Source organism: Sprattus sprattus (assembly GCF_963457725.1).
Source record: "Sprattus sprattus genome assembly, chromosome: 18".
Classification (NCBI taxonomy): domain Eukaryota; kingdom Metazoa; phylum Chordata; class Actinopteri; order Clupeiformes; family Clupeidae; genus Sprattus; species Sprattus sprattus.
The window spans coordinates 1,712,501-1,735,000 of NC_137916.1; the positions used below are offsets into that span (position 1 = coordinate 1,712,501).

Sequence of the window (22,500 nt, forward strand, 5' to 3'; positions counted from 1 at the left end):
AAACACACACACACACACATACTGAGCAGTTTCTTCAGGAACTAGCCTATGCACTATAAACTACACAGGCAGGTCAAAGCGAACTATAAGAACTAGCTTAACACTATAAACTAGACAGGCAAAGTGAACTATAAGAAGTAGCCTACGCACTATAAACTAGACAGGCGGGTCAAAGTGAACTATAAGAAGTAGCCTACACACTACAAACTAGACAGGCGGGTCAAAGCGAACTATAAGAACTAGCCTACACATTATAAACTCGACAGGCGGGTCAAAGCGAACTATAAGAACTAGCCTACACATTATAAACTAGACAGGCGGGTCAAAGCGAACTATAAGAACTAGCCTACACATTATAAACTAGACAGGCGGGTCAAAGCGAACTATAAGAACTAGCCTACACATTATAAACTAGACAGGCGGGTCAAAGCGAACTATAAGAACTAGCCTACGCACTATAAACTAGACAAGCGGGTCAAAGCGAACTATAAGAACTAGCCTACACATTATAAACTCGACAGGCGGGTCAAAGCGAACTATAAGAACTAGCCTACGCACTATAAACTAGACAAGCGGGTCAAAGCGAACTATAAGAACTAGCCTACGCACTATTAGCTACACAGGCGGGTCAAAGCAAACTACAAGAACAAGCTTATGCACTATAAACAAGACAGGCGGGTGAGAAGGAACTACACAGCTAAAAAAAATTAAAGGAACACTTTGAAAACACATCAGATCTCATTGTAAAAACAAATTATGATGGATATCTATACTGATATGGACAGTTTAATGTCTTAGGAACAAAAGGATGCCACATCTTTGATGGAAATAAAAGTTTTCAGCCTACAGAGGACTCAATTTTATAGACACACCAAAAATCATAGTGAAAAAATGATGTGGCAGGCTTGTCCATTTTGCCAAAATTCAATTTCTGCAACTCAAAATGCTTCTCGATATCTTGTGTGGCCCGACACTCCATATCTGTTCAATTTGGAAAAATGAGCCATGGAAAACTACTCTTTTCTCCATTCCGTACGATCAATTTATTTTAAGTGTTATTCCACTTGTTGCCACGGATATTTCTGTCGCATATACTTGAAATAATAGTTTTATTAACTCCTAGTGGTACAGGCAAACGCGGCGGTTACCAATGTCAATCTAGCCAATAGCGTAGTAAGATACTGATGTAGGAATATGACAAGCCTATCATATTTGGCTATAAGAATCAGCTGTTGGACCACAACAAACTTTTTGGAGCAGCCGAGCTGAACATCGCCGAGGAGGGTGACTCGTTTTGTGGGGGTAAGTATATTTAATATAACGTTATTGCTATATACCATGTTGGTTACGTAGACAGCGTTGGTCATTGAGTGTTGTCAATGTAACGGTAATCCTAGTTAATTGAGGTACAAACTTGTATTCGTCTTTCGGGAATGATGCATGCAGCTAGCGTGTAGCTAAAACTGTCTTTAGGTACATTTAGTTTGAACAACAGCCCCGTGTACAAAACTTCTGAGATTAAGTTATAATGCAGTTGTTTAAACGGGAGGATTCATGGTGCTACCTGCTAACTTAGATTTGAAATCGTAATATATTGATTATCCGGCTATACTCTGGCACACGTGCGGCATACGTAAGTCACATAGTAGCTATAGTCGTAAATTAAGGAAACCTCGTGTCAGTGTTGCATTCATGAAGAGACATTACATTTATAATAAAACATTTAATGAACAGAATTTATTAAGCAGAAAGAAACAGAGCTCAATATGAACATGGGTGAAATGTTTGAGGCTACAGGAGAGAACCTGCCACCCTAGTCATCGCTAGATGACCTGTTTTCATAGTCTGTGCACAGGCATAGGTCAGTACATGGCAGATCATGCTGTTTGCATGTACATTTGCCCTTCTTACACTGTTTTTGTTTTTTTTGTAGGCACAGTGTGCCAGTACAGCCTCTGGAGCTGGTGGCAGGGACATCCACTCCACTATGTAGCCATCTCCAGACATCTTCCACCCATGGTTCACTGGAGGTGGGATATCCGGCATACACTCAAGCCTGATAGCTTGCCCGCTGAATGTGCTTATACAAGCAGTCTTTATTTGGAGGTAAGTCCCTCTCTGAACATTTCCCTGCCTTAAAAAGTTTGGCCCTTGCAACATTCACTTCCCTACAGTCTCCCTGTTCATATAGGTGACATGTGAAGCCCTCCAGTGCTTCACAAAGGTCTGAGGATGGGGTGAAGCTAGTTCCTAGCTCTTGGAACAGATGGATATTTTCAGGTCTTGAACAGAATTTTTTGTAGGCTTTTGCTTTGCCAACTCTATAAAGAGCACTCACAGTGTCACATCCAGAAAAGGCATGTAGACCTACAAGGGCATTGCATTTGTCGTCACCAAGATGGCTGTGTAACTGGCTTATGTTAGTTATGTGTGCTGCTTCTCTTCCCTTGGCTGTGTGGAAGTACAGATCACTGTTTATTTGTGGACTAAAAGCTAAAGCCAGCACAAAAACATCAGTGTCTGGACTCATAATTGAACACAAACTGGTTCCTTAATATGTACCCTTATATGAGACTTGCCACTAAATGTCATTTATTTTCTCATTTACAGGTCCAAGTTGAGTTCAACATTAACACGGCATTCATCTTTTGATACCAACCTTTTGTAACGTTTTGTTGAAATAAAGCTGATTTCTCTCTCCTCTTTTGGGCTCTTTTGATCTTAGTGATATTTGTGAAATGGCAGTAGCATTCTCGGTGGTAGCCACTGTTATCTGGTATCAAAGATTCCTCCTGGCCGTTCAAATTTAATCTTTGCACTGCCTCTTCTGCCACAAGACTCTCTCTACATTCAAGTTCTCTCCAGAGAAACACAGATTCACAGAAATTTCCCCAACTAACAGCTGTAAAGGGGCTTATTGGGCCATCAACTTCTACTACATGCATGCAGCAGGTCATTGTAGCTGATACAGGTAGGTACCATGTGTCAGAAGAAGCTCCTGCCTGGCTCTATTTTATGACGTGATAGATGTGTAAAACTTGAATGAAATACTATCCTATCTATCCATCCTATAAACTTTTTTCCCCTTTGCCATCTGGTAGGCGTTACCGAAGTATTCGATCTCTCACCCGTAGATTGGAGAGCAGTTTCTTTCCCAGGGCCATCAGGCTTTTAAATGGACAGTGATGACAGTCTTGCACCTTTCACTTTACATGTTAGTTTTCCATTGTTTGCACTACAGTAATATTGCACTACCTGATACGAGTCACATTTGATTTGTCTTTAGGTTAGTATAGGTATATTAGGTTAGTTTAGGTTACTATATTTGTATTGTATGTTTAGCAGATGGTATTGTATATTCATTTTGTAGATTTTGTTTATTATTTGTGGAATTTATATTCAGAGTACTTATATGTTATGTTATTTTATGTTATGCTATGGTAGGTTGTTATGCGGTGTCTTGTCCCAAGAATTTCAATGCCCAGTCTGACTCTGTTTTTCTGTGTATATGACAAATAAATACTTGAACTGAACTATTGATTCAGACTGCTTTAACGTTACCTCTACATTCATAGTTGTTCTATTTATAGTTGAGTAAAGAGTTCATCACCTCGATTTGAAAACTGAATCAAAAACGTCTAAAAATGACCCATATATTCCACAATTCACACTACATGGACAAAGATGTAAACAGTGTTGTTGGACTGCTCATTAACTTCACTGGCGCAATTCCAAGAACGCGATTGGATAACAACGACAAAACGTCACGAGTATCGGACCCAAAGTGTAGCTGCCCTCTCTATTTGCCTCGGAAATAATGGGAAATAAAGTTATCGATAACGACTTAATGAGCAATAACTGCAAGTGGCAACAATTTTTGTCTAACGTGAATACAAACTAAAACATATTTACAAAAACGTGGCTTCTACATATCCAGGGAACGTTAAAATGCACAAAATCGCACCTCGGCCCACCACCTACACGTGCTTGTATGCATGCTTGACAACGTCGCAGCATGCACCTAATGAGGCAACGGATGGTGTCTTGTGGGATGTCCTCCCAGATCTGTCTAAGGGCATCAGTGAGCTCCTGCAAAGTCTGAGGAGCAACCTGGCGCCGTCTGATGGACCGAAACAGAATGTCCCAGAGGTGTTCTATCAGGTTTAGGTCAGGTGATCGTGAGGGCCATTCAATTGCATCAATTCCTTCATCCTCCAGGTACTGCCTGCATACTCTTGCCACACAAAGCCAGTCATTGTCGTGGATCAGGAGGAACCTCCATGCGTCCCTCCATGGATATGCCACCCCAGACCATCACTGACCCACCACCACACCAGTCATGCTGAACCATGTTGCAGGCAGCATAGTGTTCTCCTTGGCTTCTCCAGGCCCTTTCACGTCTATCACAGGTGCTCAGGGTGAACCTGCTCTCATCTGTGAAAAGCACAGGGCGCCAGTGGCGGACATGCCAATTCTGGTGTTCTATGGCAAATGCCAATCGAGCTCCACGATGCTGGGCAGTGAGCACAGGGCATACTACAGGACGTCGCGCCCTGAGGCCACCCTCATGGAGTCTGTTTCTGACTGTTTGGGCAGAGACATTCACACCAGTGGCCTGCTGGAGGTCATTCTGTAGGGATCGGGCAGTGCTTAACCTGTTCCTCCTTGCACAAAGCAGCAGATATCGGTCCTGCTGATGGGTTTAGGACCTTCTACGGCCATGTCCAGCTCTCCTAGAGTAATTGCCTGTCTCCTGGAATCTCCTCCATGTTGTGGAGATTATGCTGGGAGACACATCAAATCTCTTTGCACGCGTGGATGTGCCATCCTGGAGGAGTTGGACAATCTGTGCAACTTCTGTAGGGTTAAGAAATCACCTCAGGCTCCCAGTAGAGATAATGACTCTAGCTAAAGCCAATACTAATGGAAAACCAGTCGAAATGATCAAGAGAGAGAAACTTGAAATGGCCTCCACATGCAAAACCACCCCTATTTTGGGGGTCGTCTCATTGTTGCCCCTCTAGTGCACCTGTTGTTAATTCCATCAACACTAATGCTGAAACTGACCAGATAATTATCAAAAAAGTGCAATTGACCGATCGCCAGGGCTCCGCCCCCTAGTTATTGTTGCTACGTCAGACACAATTCACGGAACTGTCAACCTTAAAGCCATGGCAAGTACGGGTACGATCGCTATAACGGTCAGTATGAGTGATGATTTTTGGAGTAATACCTCCGCGGTATCCTCCAGATCAAGCCAAAAGGGACTGCAATATGTAGTGGAAGGATATATCCAAAATATTAAGATCAACAACGAAGTGGACACAACAATAATTTAAGCAAAGGCATACAGGTCTCAATAAAAAAAAAAAATAGAAACCCTACGACCTCTTCATTGAAATGCAACCAGCACAACCTTGTAGACTAGTCATGTTATTTCACCACTGGGTAAGATCTGAATACAATATTTCAAGCTAGCTAATAACCTCCAAAGATTATTCTTATTATTTATTCCGTCTCTGGCGAGAGACTCTGGAGGTATGTATGGTGACTATCCTAGCTAGCAATGCTGATGTTACCGTCAGTAACCTTTTGTAAATGTGCACGCTGAGCTATCAAAGCTGGCGATTGCGAACGCCAGCAGTATACATACAAAGTGTTCGTTAAAAGTTCTGTTCAATGTTGTATTAAGCATAAATACAAACTACAAAGTGTTCGTTAAAAGTTTTGTTCAATGCTGGCGTTTGCTGTCGATAGCTTCAACAGCTCTGCGAGTAATCATACAGACAGTAACAGTGACATTTAGACAGGCACATACATTAACATTTAATTTTTTTGAACATGAACACTTTGGTTGGATAGACTAGTTATGTTATTCTAGTGGTAATAATACAAGTATTCATGGACCATAACTGTAGGGGGATTTTCTCTCTCAACTAGATAGTTAGCCATCATGCCTAGCGATAGCTACCTGACAGCAAGCAGCTTGATTTACTTTGGAGCAGACTATGTGTGTTTTGCGATATATTTAGTTGGGTGTGGGGTGACCACACTGTTTAATACACAGCTGGCATTTTTGCGCCTGTGTTTTGGGCTTTGGGGAAGCGGAAACAAAACGACGTATCCCTCTAATCTCTCAGGGTACCTCATGTCATACCTACAAGTCCCATAGGCACACTGTTTAACCACGCTGCTCAGACCTCAAAGTTGTCGGACCTTCTTCTCTTAGTAGCCGTTGCTAAGGTATGATTGGACAAGGGCCGTTCTAGGGAGGAGTTTCGCGATCGGTCAATTGAATTCATGACATACCCTGTTCAAAAAATGTTCCTTTAATTTTATTTGAGCAGTGTATAAGAGGGTTGGTTCTCCCAATTAATCAGGGTAGAAAAGTCCAGGGTTCTACATCACTAGATAAGGCTCCTAGAGTAGTGGAACAAGCACTCATATAGTACCTGCTCAACTACACGCCCAAGCACACACACAAACACACACTACAATCTCAATTATGGCAATGATCTCACACCTGACTTCAAAACTGATATGAAACCTCAACTATTCATGTAGGAAACCCAAAGAGGTGTGTGAGCGTGAGGGGTGTGTTTTGGGAGGTATCAGAGCTGGGTTTGTGTGTGTATGTGTGTATGTGTGTGTGTGTGTGTGTGGATGAGAGAGAGAGAAAGGGAAGGGCTGGCTTTCACTGGAAGTGTTTTTGTGTGCTTATTGCGGACACAGCAGAATACAGTGAGTGTGTGTGTGTGTGTGTGCGCGTGCGGAGTGCTTGCATGCATGCGTGCGTGTCAGTGAGAGAGAACCTGAGGAGAATGAGCTGTATGGTACTGGGCCTTAGCTGAACTCCAAATGCTGATTAACTGACAAAGAATGGGAGACAGAATGAGAGAAATAGAGATAGAGAGTAAGAGAAAGAGAGGTAGAATGTGAGAAAGATAGTTAAGAGAGGAAGAAAATTTGAGACGGAGACAATAATGAAATAAAGAGATCTAGAATGACAAAAAGAAATCTGGAATTAGATAAAGCGGTCTAGAATGCGATAAAGAGATCTAGAATGAGATACAGACAGTGAAGAGTGAAAAGGAGAGAAAGATCTAGAAAATGCCTCTTCCTTTTCTTCAAAGAGTGGCCTACTTAGAGGAAAGGGGGGGGGAGCCCTTGTGTGAGTGTGTGTGTGTATGTGTTTGTCTGGGCATGACTGCTGACAGATGGTTTCTGGGTAGTTTTGGGCGAGCAGCTCTCACTGGTGGGGTGTGTGTGTGTGTGTGTGTGTGTGTGAGCAGCTCTCACTGGTGGGGTGTGTGTGTGTGTGTGTGTGTGTGTGTGTGTGTGTGTGAGCAGCTCTCAATGGTGGGGTGTGTGTGTGTGTGTGTGTGTGTGTGTGTGTGTGTGTGTGTGTGTGTGTGAGCAGCTCTCACTGGTGGGGTGTGTGTGTGTGTGTGTGTGTGTGTGTGTGTGTGAGCAGCTCTCACTGGTGGGGTGTGTGTGTGTGTGTGTGTGTGTGTGTGTGAGCAGCTCTCAATGGTGGGGTGTGTGTGTGTGTGTGTGTGTGTGTGAGCAGCTCTCAATGGTGGGGTGTGTGTGTGTGTGTGTGTGTGTGTGTGTGTGTGTGTGAGTGTGTGTGTGAGCAGCTCTCAATGGTGGGGTGTGTGTGTGTGTGTGTGTGTGTGTGTGTGTGAGCAGCTCTCAATGGTGGGGTGTGTGTGTGTGTGTGTGTGTGTGTGTGTGTGAGCAGCTCTCAATGGTGGGGTGTGTGTGTGTGTGTGTGTGTGTGTGTGTGTGTGAGCAGCTCTCAATGGTGGGGTGTGTGTGTGTGTGTGTGTGTGTGTGAGCAGCTCTCAATGGTGGGGTTTCCCAGAGTGGGCGGTGCCAACAAACTCCCGCTGCTCTTTCTTACAGTGTGATGTCATTTGATGATGTCATACAGGAGAGTGCTCCATCATAACTCCACTTCCCAGGGCAGAACAGAAAGCCAAAGATCCATCATCTGTCCACACACACACACACACACACACACACACACACACACACACACACACACACACACACACACACACACACACACACACACACACACACACACACACACATGCACCTATCCACAGATGGGATCTTTAAAGAAAAACTAACTTCAAACCAAGAAAATTGAGAAGGCTACACATGCACACACACCTGCAGCTAAGCCCTCTAAATCTCTAGTGTGTGTGAACCCTCCCAGCCTTCACCTCACCACATTCTACACACACATGACTATTCTAACAACTGCTGTCTTAATGAGTGCAAACACACAGGAACACAGGAATATACACAAATACACACACAACCACACATACACATATAGACATGGTGTGTGTATGTCTATCGTATATCCAACTTCTTTCTGTGTGTGTGTGTGTGTGTGTGTGTGTGTGTGTGTGTGTGTGTGTGAGTCTATCCATATATCTAACTTGAGTGTGTGTCTCCGTATCACTCAGTGTGTGTGTGTGTGTGTGTGTGTGTGTGTGTGTGTGTGTATGTGTGCTCCATGGCTCCCAGATCCACCATTCAGGAATCCTAATGAGCACTCGAGGACATCACCTGTGGTAAAAATGCATGTGTGTGTGTGTGTGTGTGTGTGTGTGTGTGTGTGTGTGTGTGTGTGTGAGAGTGCGTGCATGTATATATGTGGGGTGTGTGTGTTTGCATATATGTGGGTGTGTGTATGTGTGAGGCACGCATCTCATCTGGCTGCACTAAATATTGCGTTCTCCTCCTGGTCCATCCTGGGTGCCGTGGCAACCGCTTATTACTGAAATAAAGGGACTCCGGGTGACAGCGGGGGGCAATGCATTGTGGGACATGACGCTGAGTGTGTACATGTTTGTGAGTAGGGGGAAGCAGGATGAGTGTGTGTACAGGCAGGAGATGAGTGTGTGTAAGGGTGTGTGTGCTGGCGTGTGTGTGTGTGCAGGGATTAAAGCAAAAAAAAAAATCATCTGACTGAAAAAAAAAAATCGGCACTCACTTTGGGTCGTGGCTGCATACCGCCTCGATATTTGAACTTCATATTATCACGATATTATCACTTACTAGTTCAAAGCTAGGGCATAAAACCAATATTTTTTGCAAGACTTCACCATTCTTGTTAAAGGCACCCAGTGCAACTTTCGAGGCTAAAAAATAAACATTCAATTTCTAGTCTTTTTTACACGTAGTAAGTTTCAATAACTCCATACCATTACATACCGACATTCAAGCAGCAAAGATGAGACGTCGTTGTGTGGTGAGAACTGATAGAAAATCGATAACAACAACAATCGCCGCCATTTTCTTAATTTTTTGTAACCTGCAATAAATAAAGCAGGCTTCCAGTCAATGGAAAAATGGCTTCTCCCCACCGGCGATTGTTGTTGTTTACGATTTTCTATCAGTTCTAACCCTAACCCTAACCCAAACCAACACTAAATGCATATTACCGTATTTTCCGCACTATAGGGCGCACTGGATTAACCCTCTAGATCCCATAGCGGCCGTCGACGACCTTCTTGTATTCTCCCATAGCGGCCGTCGACGGCCGTAACTTTTAAAGACACAGTGTTTATACTACAACAATAATATATGAAAAAATACCCCGCTAATGGATAGATTAACATCTTACTTTTATTTTGAAACCGGAAACTGGATATGCTGTCATTGGCTTTTTTTTAAGTATTTGCTAATTTAACCTCGCTACTGACAGATCGCTTGAAGATTACAGTGTCTCGAGTAAAGGCTAGAAATCAGAGACGTCTACATCTGTTCTCACTGGATGATACCGTATTTTTGTGCACCAATGACGACGACTAATCACGTTTGTATGACAGTAACGATCCTGTTTGAGAAGTCAAAAATAAAAAAACGTATTCAAATATAATATAAATATAAGTATCCTTCTGTTTATTTCTGACTAGCTAACTCGCCAGTAACGTCTTCGTATGGCAGTAACTGAGAAGTGTTGGTTTACAAATAGCACCAGCCTCATCGTATACATAGACAAAAGTCATAGCTAGATCAGTGATGTTTGAATAGATTGTAAACCCATGACACTTTTATTAGCAGAGATATGTAACATTTAATAATTGGTCTTTGAGGGACATTCACTAAAGCTCATTTTCAAGTTACCTCACTTGTGGAAATGGCGGTCAATTCGTGACTTTGCAACCTACGAAGGAAGCACCCGCGTCTGTGGGTGAGAGCTATTATTTGCACAAATAAACAACGTGGGTAATCGGCTGTGTTTTCTGGTTTTCAGAAGAAATGTCTTACAATTTGTATCGTCATCTCAATTTCCATGACCAGTTTGCCAGCTTACTTGCTAGCTATCTTCATTGACTGAGGTAACGTTAGTCTGAGGAGTTCGTCTGGAGTTGGTTGATAGCCAGCTATTGACTCAGCCTCATCACTTACTAAACTGATCAGATTAAGATAAATAACATGTATAGTAAAAGAACTTCATCTCTACTAGTATTTCAAATCCCTCATTTGTTTTGAGCTGTAAGCTTATGGTAACAACAGTAGCTACAATCAATAGCAAGGTCATCATTGAATATTGAAAACCTCATATTGAAATGGTATTCAGCAGATTATTCGACAGCCAAAGTACTATGTTGTGATGTTAAATTTTAAGCTTGTACAGCTTTTATGCTGTAGAAAAGCTAATCACAATGAAATCAGGACCAAGGTATAGGACATCACTACTACAAAAATGTATAGTAGATGTGATATAGCTTGTCCGTATGTAGTACACACTGGGATATTGAGCTGATGTGGCATAAAACAATTGACATAAAAATGGATGAAACAATAATGACTTCCACTGTGATGGCTTACAATAATAGGATAGTTTTTTTTTCTTTTATGTGTCAGGATGTCAGTTGTTCCACCTCATCTGAGGGTAGAGAAGTGATTGAGGGTGCTGTGGCAGCAAAGAGAAGTGAGGACATGGGGGGAAAGGAACAGCGAGAGGTATCCATGAATTTTGGAAGTGGTCATTGACTGCATTTTGTATCTAAGCTAGGGCTGGGCGATATGACGATATATATCGTGAGGACGATAGAAACGTGTCTATCGTGACCTTTCTCCTCTATCTTTTCTATCGTGATAAACTTTTTTTTCATTATTACAGATAATATACATTTTAATATAATTTCACATCCTAATATAACATTTTGCTTACTATGCAAAAAAGAATATTAAGATCATTTTTAGAGAACGTGGTTTTGCGACATGACACCGCTTTACATTACGCTGCTTTGCATCATACGTTTGCGACATGATTGACGGTGAGAGCCTGCGAAATTTAATTCTGGTTTAAAAAAAAATGAATGATGGACGCGCTGCAGGAAGGTGTAACTGTTACCACAGCCGCTGTTATACAATTAGGCATCGACACCCATTGCTAATGACAGCAGTGAAAATCAAGACATTACAGACGTGCAAATGCTGGGGTGGCCCATTCAAATCAACGGAACTTTGAACATTTTGAAGAGCCGTATAATACGAGTATAATACAAGTGTAACCATTTATTAGCAGATTCTGTTCCATTTTTCTCAATGATGGTCAAATAGTAGTAGTTTAAGATGCACTATTTCGTTAGTTCAGATTTCTTTTCAGTATTTCAAAAGTGAAGGAGCTGTGGGAGCACAAGAACAGTGAGCATCTAGCAGCGATTATCATAGACATATAGCATACATGTGTATATGTCTATGGCGTTTATAGCTTATCTAGATTCTATGTAGCATGGAGGTTTTTTTTGGTACTCCACGTAGGCTAGATCATAAACCCTTGAAGATACAAATTAAATTGGTTGGGAAATGTAAACGCTAATATCCTTTTTATCCAGATAAAATGCAGCTCCATCGTTTCGTTTACTTGCGTTTGTTTACAGGACCGTCTTCAGGGAAACGGCTCTTGTCGTTACGTGTTTACATGTGCAAAATGTGAACCGTTTACATTGCCTCGGGCATGCGCAAAGACCACGGAGATGTGCTCCCACCTTGTTTGTTTACTAACAACATCAACGTGGATCCGCATCGTGCACAGGCAGTGTAGTGGCTTAAAGTTCCCTTCTTTCTATCAGCATTTAGTTCTTAATATTTTCTTTGAATAACCACTCCCAGATGGAAAGAAAACGAGTCTACGCGTGGATGTGTTTCAACAACGGTAGAAAACTGTGTTTGCTCCGTCTTTAACTGAACTCATAATTATTTGACAGTGGTATTAGTTACAGTTGAGACACCCGAAATAACTTGCATGGGCAGCAATCCTGAGACGTGATTTTTAGTTTGCACATGAATACTAACGTCTTCTTTGATCCCAGGAAATTTGAGCACACAACCCATCTCCCTTACGGAGATATTGGCGAAAGTTGTTTTACCTACTTCATTGCAAACGTCTAGTTTTGCAAACGTGTCTAGTTTTTGTGCAGTAGTGAATAGAGTCTCAGTCTACTACACCATACATAGCATATCATGCTTGTAGAAAAAAAAAAGTTAAAAACATTTAATCTACTTCGGCAGCGGAGCATATTACTCCCCCGTAATCTCTCTACAAACTTCCATATAGACGCGGGATCAGCAGAGGAAAATCTACTTTCCTTTTGGGAGAAAACAGGCCAGTCGTTCCCACGACTACAGCACCTTGCAAAACGAATTATATGCGTTCCAGCAACAAGTGCTGCGAGTGAGCGCTCCTTCAGTGCAGCAGGGCGCGTTATAGAAGCCAGGCGCTCTCGCCTGAATCCTGACACTAGATGCTATTTTATTCCTGCATAGTGCTAAGACAAATTCTAAATAGAACGAAGGTTAGGCATATCAGCAGAGGTATATTTTGGTTACATTAGGATGGCTACGTTTATAGCTTGCGTTTTGGGCGCACCACAATGCCAAGAAGTTTGGCGCGACTGTAATGGCATATTTCATTGTGGGGGTGATTGATAGCTTAAGGCTTACGAGACACGGTGTTTTCCGATGTTTTACTGAGTCCTCTCTGTCTCTATCACACACACACACACACACACACACACACACACACACACACACACACACACACACTAACGGAAGCAAAAAAGGTTTAAATTAAGTGACAATCCCTCAAATGTCGCGTCTCCCGCAAACCTGCAAGCTATGAGTCAGCTGTCAGTATTGGAAGAAGCCTTAACGTCTCGAAGATGAAACTGCCTGGGTTATTTTGTTTCGTTAGGCTATTAGTTATATTTTAAAACAGCCAGTCATTGTAGCCTACCACTCGTGGAATAAGGAATTTCAAAGAGATGATGGAGTGATTTGACTCAGAAGTGACATTGGGCACGAGATGTTCAGAACAAGTTAAACTTCTAGCTCAGTAACATCAACAGCTAAGAAAGAAGGTAAGTAAAATAGTCGGAAAACTTTGATTTGCAAGGGAAGCAGGCAAGTGTTGGGGTTGTTACAGTAGGCTATATAGCCTACAATGTGGTGAAATTTCGGAATTAATAGGCTCGAGTGGCGTTTCCTAAATATGCTTTCTTTCATTTTGCAAAAAACAGTAGGCTATATTACCATATTAAAATGGTGTACCAAATTGCGTTTTATTACTGATAAAAAATTGTAGGCCTACTAGCCTATTGGATCAGTCTCCTTTCAAGAACAGGCAAGAACTTTCTAGCCTCCTGTCACCGTCTCCCCCCAGTCACGCACCGACTCCCCCCATGACACATCGGCCTGATTTGACACGCCCTTTTCTGAGCCGAACGATCGTGGTAAACCACCTCTCTCGAAAGGCTCAGACGATCGGCGGAAAAACGAACAGTTCACATCTAGACCCCTTATACATAAGGCAATTGTAACACTTTCGCGAGTTTCTATCGGTGCAGACGCGATGTAAACGCTTTACATTGACACGTGTATAAGGGGCTAGTGTTGCACCAACGGGCTGAAGCGGTCAATGGGGCGTATGTGTAATGGCCAACTTCTTAATTTTCTTATTTTTATACGTGGCCATATAAGAAAATGTTTTTCTCATCATTATTGCTATAGCATATGAACAAACATTGAAAAGAAAGTTTTTTAACACTTGATTTATCTTCTGAAAGTACATTAAAGAACCACTGAAAGCCACAAGCACTGGACTAAATGTCATGCACTTTGTTTTAATCTTACTATTTAAAGATTCAATGGAAACGTTCAGTACAATCTGCGTAATTGTGGTACAGGTCGTGATGGATCACACTTTTAAGTACACCCCTATCCAGTAAAGCAAGAGGGCATATCGTGATATATATCGCTATCGTGATATAAAATAATCCATATCGTGATATATGTTTTTTTCCATATCGCCCAGCCCTAATCTAAGCAATGGAAAAGTATCCCATTTAGTTAGTCTACTGCTGGATGTGTTAAGTGTTTTGAGAAAGAGTACATGGTATTGAACCAAGTGTGAAAATGATTGGAAAAAACTGTAATGGTCTCACTTTCTGAAGCTTGTCACCAGAGTCTGCTATCCCTGGGTTTGAACAGGGTAGGTATCTGCATAACTCCTCATACTTATTTCATGGCATTGGTGTCTGCCACATAGGACACTTGTAAGGCTGGATCAGATGAACAGTAGTCAAGGAAAGAGGGTATATGATGGATACCCATGAGCAGGGCCGGATTAAGACATTTTGAGGCCTGGGGCTAATTACCAGGATGAGGCCCCTATATCGCCCCGACACACATCATGACACGCACACAAACTCACGCCAGGTGCACTGACACATCAGTGCTTTAAAGTCCAAAGAACCAATCTACAAATATGATCAGTTTAAAGCCAAGGATAAAATGTATGTGTGTAGTACACTACACTGTAGACAATAATAAACCAATAATGTAAATGTATACATATTTCCATTCATTCAAAAGCAAAAACAAGGCTAAATAGCCAGGGAATGAAATAACGAATTGATTAAGCATATGCCTATTCAGTGAAGCAACAGCTTGGCTCCGCGCCCAGGTTTCTATGCGAGAGCACGGACGTGCGGTCCGGGGAGGCAGAGCCTCACCTGTCATCATTAAAGTAAAAAAACAAATAACGATCAAAGGAAATAAATATTTTCTACTGGTCTGTGATATAAATGTATTTTCTGCATGACTCCAATCATTTCGAGCAGTTTTATAATCAAAATCGCTGAATTTGCGCATGTCCTGTTCAAACACACAGAAGACAGCAAGACGATGAGGCAACGCATCTCAGATTGCGCAATACCTCACAAACTGGATTGAGCGTAGAACCTATTCAGTCCTGCTGATCTGACAAAAAACCTCAGTGAAAACCTCTACACTTATATTTGACCATGACTGCGAAAATGGAAGATTCTATAGCTAAGCTAAAACATTTCACTTAGCTATGTCTAACTGGCTTGCAATTAATGTGTCTACAATTTTCAATGAATTAGTGTTGTAGCGAATTTACAACTGTTTCCAGAGATAATATTCAATCAGAGTCAGAAGTCCGGAGTCCGATGAACTGAAGATTTATTTAGTCCTGCAGACAGATCATCCAAATATGAGAGAGTTGATCCATGGAACAGCTCTGAATCTAAGACCCAATGCATTGTCTTTTATACTCATAATTCGTCAGTTTATGCAAGTCATGGACATCACCTTATCTAAAAATGACCAATCAGAATATTCCCTCATACTTTCACACATTTTATCCTCATTATTAGCCACTCAGAATATTCTCGCTCACCTTTTGCGAGGGAACTTTTGCTTTGGGGAGAAAAGATCCTCCTGCCAATTTTCTTGGTTATCACATGATGAAAGCCTATGTTTGGCCTTGACTGGCATCATCTTGTGTGTGTATATGTATGGTTGTGTGCGTATGTGTGTATTTGTGTGATTGCGTATCCATGTGTGTAGGTGTGTGTGAATCTGTGTGTGTGTGTGTATGTGTATGTGTAATTGAGTGTTTGTTTGAATGTGTGTATGTGTTTATGTGTGTGTATGTGTAAGTGTATCTCTGTATGTGTGTGTATGTATAAGTGTGTGTTGGTGTGTATGAGTGACCCCCTCCTGACTGCTTTGTTACTTTCCACTGCCCTGCACCTGCACTCTGGTTTTCATGCTCGACCTTTCATGATACCCATCCCTGCCCACGGGCCTAATGACAATTGTAGCTGCAATTCTGCTCTATGACCACCACGGCACTGTTTGACAATGATAATTTTCAACATTAGCCTAATCTGCAGCGATATGCGTGATGATAAGAACTCATACATCTTCAATTGCTGAAAGAATTTACGTTTAGGCCTATTTAGATGGAACCGGGAAGCCTGGCTTGTTACCTGCATCATCGTATTTGAAAGCACGTTATTAACAGTGTATCCCTGTAATGCGATGTGGTGCGAACCAAAGCAAAGTTTAGAAATGTGAATTTATCTTCTTCAGTCTTACTTTTACTTTTGCGATTAGAGGGTCACGGTCCACGGACCAGTTTTTGGCCCCACTCTCGTGCTTTCTTTGACCAGATATTATACCTTTTTTCACTCTGAATGTTTCTAATGTTATGCGCGGTGACGTTGACTCACTCAACATCGGACAACCTGAGGCCCCCGGTGGCGAGGCCCGGGGCTGCAGCCCCTAAAGCCCATTGTCTTAATCCGGCCCTGCCCATGAGGATGTTTATCCTCACAAAAACCTTCACCTCCTCCACAAATGTATTGCACCAGGATGCTTTTGAAGAGGCATAGAGTTAGGTGTTTTCCACCAAATTAGCAAAAAAAATTGGTAATCTGTATGGTTAAGTAGTATTAATATTTTAATATTTATTCATTTATTTACAAAATATATAACAAATACTAATTAAATACATTAAGAATATATTAAATATAATTACTACATCTGCTGTACGGTTCAAAACTTGAAGCATCCAAATCTCTGTAATGAAATATGCTTCCATAGACCCAGTGTGTTTACAGAAAGGTGCTTGTGAGCGGACACACACACACAGATTTATGATGTGTATCGCCATTCCGTCTAAAACTACTTTTTGGTCCATATCGTTGAACCCTAGGGTGTGTGTGTGTGTGCGTGGGGGGGGGGGTGTGTGTGTGTGTTGTTTTGCTCCTGCATTTGTATAACGACTGTAATGGCGGTGTGTGTGTGTGTGTGTGTGTCTGTAATGACTGCACAAGGCTGACTGTGAGCTCCCATAATGCCATTGGGCTGGTTAAGCTCACAAAGGACGCACAGTGTAATGACCATAATTACCCAACTCTACTTCCAGTGCAGTGTGTGTGTATGTTTCTATGAGAGAGAGAATAGTATAGGTGCATGGTGTGTGCACACACACACACACACACACACACACACACTCACTCACTCTCACATACACCTGCTCTCTCTCTCTCTCTCACACACACACACACACACACACACACACCCAAACACACACACACAGTGGGTGGGAGCAAGGCAAAGGAAATGACTGACACACCTGTGTACCACTTCATCTTTACATATGAGGGAAAGAGATGACTGCAACACACACAAACACACACACACACACACACACACACACACACACAGAAAAAGCACAGCTGTTTAGGGTGTATAAAATGTTCACCCTTTTAGTTCATGAGTGTGTGTGCACTTCAGACACATATAATCACATATCTATAGGGTCTTGTTTCCCCCTTGCACACAGCGCACACACACACACAAAGTGGAGAGAGGGGGACAGGCCAAAGCAGGAAATGAAAGCTGTAAATAAAGAATATCTGACAGCTACAGCAGACCATACAACAGAGATGCGAGGGGGAGAGAGGGATTTGATCAGTTGGCTAACCCTAACCCTACATGCGAGCACATCACCTCACTGCAGCAACTGCAGCAGGTCTGGGGTGAATCTGTGCATTAGTGTGTGTGTGTGTGTGTGTGTGTGTGTGTGTGTGTGTGTGTGTGTGTGTGTGTGTGTGTGTGTGTGTGTGTGTGTGCGAGAGAGAGTGTGAGAGATTGTGTATCTGTGTGTGATAAAAAGGTGTGTTTGTGTGTATGTGTGTGAAGAAGAGCAACCAAGATCCTGAAAGATCGAGAGCTGTCTGCCCGCCACATTAATGGGCCACATACTCAACAACCCCCCCCCCCCCCCCCAACACACAAACATGCACAGTCCTAATGTGAGCACACCACTGGTAATCACACAAATGTGTTTCATTTATGACAAAACACACACCCTAAACGTCCTTACAATAACCATCTCTCACACACACACACACCTCATATTCAGGAGATCATGTTCTGTCACAACACCTTGTTTTGTTGTGTCTGTGTGTGTGTGTGTGTGTATGTATGTGTATGAGTGAGTGAGTGAGTGAGTGAGTGAGTGAGTGAGTGAGTGAGTGAGTGAGTGAGTGAGTGAGTGAGTGAGTGAGTGAGTGAGTGAGTGAGTGAGTGAGTGAGTGAGTGAGTGAGTGAGTGAGTGAGTGAGTGAGTGAGTGAGTGAGTGAGTGAGTGAGTGAGTGAGTGAGTGAGTGAGTGAGTGAGTGTGTGTGTGTTAGTCAGTTAGAGTGTGTGTGTGTTAGTGAGTCAGTGAGTGTGACACATGAATCTCCTGCTGATGTTGGACCCGTGACTCGCTACTACAGGAAACAGCCAGGCACTTCCTGCTCCCAGACACAGACACACACACACACACACACACACACACACACACACACACACACACACACACACACACACACACACTCACCTCACTCACCTCACTGACTCACTCAGATTCACACACACTCACTCACACACACACAGATTCAGATTCACAGACTCCCTCGCATAGACCCACAGGATCTGACTCATCTAATGACTGGATAACTGATCACTTCTTCTTAAGTTTGCATGTGTGAGTCTCCTGTCTGTGTGTCCTGAGTGTGTGTGGGTGTCCTGAGTGTGTGTGTGTGTCCTGAGTGTGTGTGGGTGTCCTGAGTGTATATGTGTGTGTGTCATGAGTGTGTGTGTGTGTGTCCTGAGTGTGTGTGGGTGTCCTGAGTGTATATGTGTGGGTGTCATGAGTGTGTGTGTGGGTGTCCTGAGTGTGTGTGTGTGTCCTGAGTGTGTGTGTGTCCTGGGTGTGTGTGTGTGTCCTGAGTGTATATGTGTGTGTGTGTGTGTGTGTGTGTGTGTGTGTGTCCTGTGTGTGTGTGGGTGTCCTGAGTGTGTCCTGGTGTGTGTGTGTCCTGGTGTGGGTGTTTGTCCTGAGTGTGTGTGTGTCCTGAGTGTGTGTGTGTGTCCTGAGTGTGTGTGTGTGTGTGTCCTGAGTGTGTGTGAGTGTGTGTCCTGGTGTGGCATTGATCCTCACATACGGTTGGCATTAGGCTGCTGGCTGAAGCACTGGAGCAGAGCTGAGCTGTGGTCGCTTTACTGCATCACACACACACACACACACACACACACACACACACACACAGAGGCCAGAGCTGTGGTCGCTTTACTGCATCACAAACACACACACACACACACACACACACACACACACACACACACACACACACACACACACACACACACACACACACACACACACACACACACACAGCTGAGCTGAGCTGTGGTCGCTTTACTGCATCACAAACACACACACACACACAGCTGAGCTGAACTGTGGTCACTTTACTGCAGACGCCCTAATAACACACACACACACACACACACACACACACACACAGCTGAGCTGAGCTGTGGTCACTTTACTGCAGACGCCCTAACACACACACACACACACACACACACACACACACACACACACACACACACACACACACACACACACACACAGAGGCCTGAGCTGTGGTTGCTTTACTGCAGACACCCTAATGAGCAGGAAAATGCTGCTTACAGCTGCCCTTTCTCTCTTCTTCTCTCCATCCCTCACTCCTTCAATCCTTCCCAACTCCCACCACTGTTACCACTCCCTCACAACGGCTTCAAACACACACACACACCAGATGTGGGTCCCTGCAAAAGCCATGGATGTTAAGGTTAAACAGTGTTCATGATAACGGTAGAGTTACAGAGCTGTTTGAACACACACACACACACACACACCAGCTGTTCCCTGGCAGACTAAAGCAGCTCCCTCCCTCACCCGTCTCATGCCCTGAGGACACTGATCACCTCATATAGTGCGTGTGTGTCTTCAGGTCTCATACACCAGTTGACTGGGGATCAGCTCCATGTCAGATCGGTCCCAGTCAGCTTTTATTTAGATTCTGACGTGACATGCAGATTTTTGCGTCCGAGTGCACTACTTTGGTTTAAAATAATTTTAAAGGATTCAAAATAAGCATAATTTTATTCTATGAAACCTGTTTAATTTGAACATATTTCCAGTTTATCATAAAAATTATATATATTTTATGTTTTGCCATCTCAAACCCTCAAAATGTCAGGTGGTGCAACCGTCCGAACAAGTTAACACTATGTGAAATGTATTAAATATGTAATTCAAAATATTAATTAATATAATATTAATGTGGTGGCATAATTTTGTATTGAAAACCTTTAAAATAAACAAAGTTTAATAGTTTTGTTGTTCTTAAATTGTTTGGAATATTAAAAACAGCTTTGTCCGGAAATCTGAACATCTGGAATGTCAGGGCGGCGCGACCGCGGTCATACAACTTTTATTTTGAATTGAGAAGAGAGATGAGTGAACAGGATATTGCATCATCAAAAGGACCTCAAGTGACTTTGAGTGATGAGTGAAAGGTATGTAAATCTCTCTCAAATATTTATACAAAATTGCTACTTTTTCTTCATAGTTAGACTTGTACAGTTTACATGTCAGGTGGTACAACCAATATAAATCTAAGAAAAAGTTATTTAAATATAAATCTCTTTATTTTACTGTAAAAGTGAATGACTTAACTAGCTAGCAAAGTCAAAAGGTTATATAGGTGCCTAGGTAGATGCCTGAATAATTGGGAATTAGTAGCAAATGTCAGGTGGCGCAACCAGTAAGTCAGGTGGCGCAACCACAAGGAATGTCCTTTCTTGATTAAATAAACATGTTAACTTGAGATACAAGTGTATGTTTTGTAAAGATATAAATGAAATATACATTAATAGTTACTATAAAATATATATAACAAAAAAAATTGTCTGTCTACAGTTATATGTATATATATAAATATAAACAAATACAAAATAATAATACAATTTTTTTTGTTATATATATATATTTTATAGTAACTATTAATGTATATTTAATTTATATCTTTACAAAACATACACTTGTATCTCAAGTTAACATGTTTATTTACTATATATATATATATATATATATAAATATAAACAAATACAAAATAATAATACAATTTTTGTATTATATATATTTTATAGTAACTATTAATGTATATTTCATTTATATCTTTACAAAACATACACTATATACACATATATATATATATATATATATATATTAACTACTTACTGGCCGAGAGTGAGGTCATGCAGGTAAATATCAGACAGAGGCCGTAAGGTATCGACCGAGCGATAGCGAGTGTTTCTCTGGTTCTTTCACAAATTAGTTATTCAACTATACACGTTTTGGAAAGGATATCTTTCTTTCTTTCCTTCTTGCGCGAGCTCTGACTGTAGACAGACAGTCATTGATCAACTGCTTTCCCAGTGTTGCCAGATATAATTAATTATCTTTACCACCTCTAGGTGCATGGCTACAATAGTACATGTCATCTGAATATGAAAAAGATGTTCAAAAACTCCGTCGCGGGGGAGGGGGCGGTCACACAAAATGTGTGCAGGTTGGCAGGTCTGCGTGTTCGCAGTTCACTGAATATGTGCCCCCCCCCCCCCCCCCCCCCACAAAAATTAAAACTCTACACGATTAACGTAGGTCACCTATTTTGTTTTCAAAACGGCGAATTTCGCTGAAAGGTGAGTGATTCTCATGCCTGGTAAGATGTCCTTCTGAGTACTTGTGATGGGCACTGCCTACCCTGACAAAATTCAAACGTAAAAATGTTTATTAAATAATTTTATTTAATTAACTTGTATTTGTATTTGTACCGAGTATTCTTGTGATTTATTTATGAAATACAAACGTTATTCCAATTGTTTAGACGTTACGATGACAATTGTATCAGTTACGCATAAACAAATACAAAAAAACGGTAGAATAAGCAGTGCCTTTACTGTCCATTCATTGTGAACGGCAACGGAAAAAGTCATGTCGCGCATGCGCACTTCGATTCTGTATTCTTTAATATGTACGTCGAAAGGCACAACTCTACTGTGCCTTTGCACGTAAATATATTATGCCAGTAATCATCTACGTTACGCATCAAACATGGACCAATTAAAATTGAGATATTACTGGACATTTGCGCAGCTGACGTCGTTACACAAGCTAAGCGTAATCCCCGCGAAAATCAAAGTAAAAATGACAACACAGTATCTACCGATATTGTGGAACTTAGACATTTCTCTAAACTCGACTTT

General features: G+C 41.9%; 1 protein-coding gene across 1 annotated transcript in view; it reads right to left on the minus strand.

Annotated features, from left to right (window-relative positions):
* The window catches only part of LOC308378873 (transcriptional enhancer factor TEF-1-like), an 83,720-nt gene that overhangs the window by 47,303 nt on the left and 13,917 nt on the right, over nucleotides 1-22,500 (minus strand). The window lies entirely within an intron of this gene.